General features: G+C 47.8%; 1 pseudogene; it reads right to left on the bottom strand.

Annotated features, from left to right (window-relative positions):
• On the bottom strand, positions 1 to 3506 carry LOC109179868 (annotated as a pseudogene).

Genomic DNA, 3506 nt, shown 5'->3' on the forward strand with positions numbered 1-3506 from the left:
TATGATAACATAATTCTTAAACCACACACCCAAGGGCCAAGGCCAACAAAGTATACTTACTGGCCCTGAAAGGGTGAACCTTACAGTTCATCCGACCGGGGACTCTGAACAGCTAGCTAGTACGAATGTTTATGTTACACAAACAATTCTACAACCTAAGACACACAAAACTACAACTATATGCTACACGTACTGCTATTAATTTAACACTTTTTAACTTGAAAACCGAGCAAAAACCACTAATGTGGTTGCTCTAATACTACTTGTGTTATGATTTCATTACAATCCAAATCACCTCAGTGTTTGTTACACACTGAACATCAGATTATCATCATCACTTTCATCAGCAATCTTCCTCGAGCTACGTTTATAGCTCGCCACATACTTGTCGTCGTTGCGAGCTAGGAGGGGCGCCACATCGCAGTTTTTCCCGGACATCTTCCTCTCGAACTCATCCAGAGGTCTGCAGCTCTGCAGAATCTGCACGACTTCTTTCATGGACGGCCTGCTGGAAGGCGATGCACTGGTGCATATGAGCCCGAGAGTGAACACCGTCCTCATCTCGTCCAAGAACCCCGCTTTCTTGATCTCCCCGTCCAACATTTCATCGATGTTGCTCGCTTCTGCATAGTTCTTCCACGCCCATTCTGCGAGGCTCGTGTGCTCCTCCCCGAAGTTTGGCTCCCTCCCTGTCACGAGCTCCAGCAGCACCACCCCGAAGCTATAGATATCAATCTTCTCGTTCACTCTCGTTGTATATGCATATTCTGCAATCAACAATTACACATATATAACCAACTATGAATGTGCATATAAACATAGAAATCGATATGGAACGAAACGAGAAGACCTGGTGCAAGATAACCGAAGGATCCAGCAACAGCAGACATGGTATTTAGTTCACCCTTCTTGACTAAAATCTTTGCTAGCCCGAAATCAGCTATCTTCGGGTTGAACTCAGAATCCAACAAGATGTTGCTGGATTTCACGTCCCGATGAACTATAGGCGGGCTGCAATCATGGTGCATATAGCACAGCCCGTGAGCAGCTCCAATGGCAATCTGCAATCTTTTAGGCCAATCCAACCCTATCCCCTGAAAGGACCCTCTCTTCTTGGGGTGCAGCCATCTGTCAAGGCTTTCAAATTCCATATACTCATACACCAGCAGCTTCGATCCATCGCTCGAAACACAACACAACAGTTTAACGATGTTCGAATGTCTGATCGAACCTAGTATCTCGACCTCAGCTAGAAACTCCCTCTCCAGAGTATGGTCCAGTTTTCTGTCATTCCAGATCCTTTTCACAGCAACATACTCGCCTAACTTACCCGTCGAGATCTTGTACACTTTTCCTGAGCCACCGCTACCAATCATATTGGTTTCTGTCAAACTGGACAGGATATTCTCCTCTGAGAAATCCAATTTCTGGAACGAGGTTACCTTCCAGGTCGCGATATCTTGAATGTGCTTCTTTTTCCTGTAGTCTCTGAGCATGTACAAGGTTACTATAATTGTGACCAGGAAGACAGTGATTGCCAGGACTAGGATCACTGCAAGAATCCTGGGTGAGAGGCTGTTAGAGCCCCCGCGAGATTGGGCATTGCAACCTGGGAGTTTAAGGTTGTGGGAACACAGATTAGGATTGTTTAAGAAACTGGTTTCAAAGGCCATGTTATCAAACTGGTCTGGGATGTTCCCAGAGAGTTTATTTGAGGAGAGGTTAAGGCTAGTGAGCCTTACATGGCCTAATTCAGGGGGGATTGAACCGGAGAATTGGTTCTGGGATAAGTCCAGATCAAGAAGATCAGGCAAAGAAGCAATGGCGGCTGGGATGTTGCCGGAGAGATGGTTTCCGGCAAGATTCAAGGTGGTCAACGATGACCATGAGAGGATTTTGGATGGGAGTTCGCCGGAGAGAGAATTCCCAGCGAGATTCAGCTCAATGAGATGGGAAAGGGCAGTGAATTCCTCCGGGAGCTGACCGGAAAGCTGGTTGTTACTCGCCTGAAACACGATAATTGTCTTCATTGACGATACGCCGGCGGGGATTTCGCCGGAGAATCTGTTTGTTGTTGATCTCCAACCTTGTGAAATTCTGTGCTACCTTGCTCGGAAGCTGGCCGGAGAATGAGTTGTCGCTCAGCATCACGCTAGTCAAGTTGTTCAGAGTCCAAATCCCCGGCCGGAACTTCCCCGGAAAACCCATTGCTGTAAAGCTGAATAGTCCTCAAAGCGTCGCAATTCTCAAGTGATCTCGGGATTCCCCCGGTCAGGTTGTTTTCATACGCTGTTATCCCAGTCAGAGCCTTGCCGGCGCACAAATTCTCCGGCAGGTTTCCGGTGAACCTATTGCCGAAAACCTCAAAGGCTTCTAGCCGGGAATGAAACCCCATTTCAGGAGGCAAAATCCCGCTGAAATTATTCGTGAAAACCTTAAAAATTTTCAGAGATGGGATTAAGCCTATGCTTGGTGGAATTTCACCATACAACTGATTTGAAAAGAGATTTAAAGTCTCTAGTCTCTGTAACTCTCCAAACCCGCCTGGGATTTCGCCGGTCAAATTGTTCATCGACAAATCGACTTCGGACAACCTCGAAGACTCGGCAAAACCCGACGGAATATGACCCGAAAGCCCGTTTTGGTACAGGAAAACCTGGCTGAGATTAGCGAGCAAGAACAATCCCCCTGGGATTTCGCCTTCTAAACTATTATAAGCAAAATCCAAATACTCAAGGCTCGATAGATTCTCGAAGCCTCTCGGAATTTCTCCGATCAGATTCGCGACCCGCCACCAGATAAACTTGAGCTTCTTAAGGTTACCGAACTCCGGCGGGATGGCCGCCGGCGAGAAGTTGTTGAACGCCATTCCCAGGCTTTCCAGATTCGACAATTTGGAGATTTCAACGGGGAAAGTACCGTCGAACAGATTGGAGTACAGATGTAGAAACCGGAGCTTCCGTCAGGTTCCCGATGGTAGGCGGGACGTCGCCGGTGAAATTATTGCCGCCGAGGTCGAGGTGGCGGAGGTTCCGGAGCCGGTCAATGTCGGAAGGAATGGGGCCCACGAAGAAGTTCTGAGAGAGGTCCAAGTACTCCAGCTTCGAGCAGTTATACAAACCCGTCGGAAAATTGTTCGGAATATAATTCAAGGAAAGATCGAGGGCGGTGAGATTTTTAAGGGCCGCAAATATTGGCCGGAATTTCCGACACGATGTCATACTCCTTTAAAAAGATTCCGGTGACGGAGCCGCCGGAGCACTCAATCTCCGGCCAGCTACACGGCGAGGAGGTGGCGTTCCATCCTTCAAGAGACGGCGGATTACCCCACCGCCGTTTCACCTCCAATAAGATATCACGGTCGGTCACCGGAGATTGCGAAATCACCGCAAAGGGCATTAAGGAAAGAGAAACAGGAAAAGATAAGACGGAAATATGGAAAAGCACCGGAGTAAATTCGTCATTTTCCTAGTCAAACGGCGGTTAACAGTGATGGAGGGAAAGAA

This window comes from Ipomoea nil, unplaced genomic scaffold (genome assembly GCF_001879475.1).
Source record: "Ipomoea nil cultivar Tokyo-kokei standard unplaced genomic scaffold, Asagao_1.1 scaffold0980, whole genome shotgun sequence".
Taxonomy (NCBI): domain Eukaryota; kingdom Viridiplantae; phylum Streptophyta; class Magnoliopsida; order Solanales; family Convolvulaceae; genus Ipomoea; species Ipomoea nil.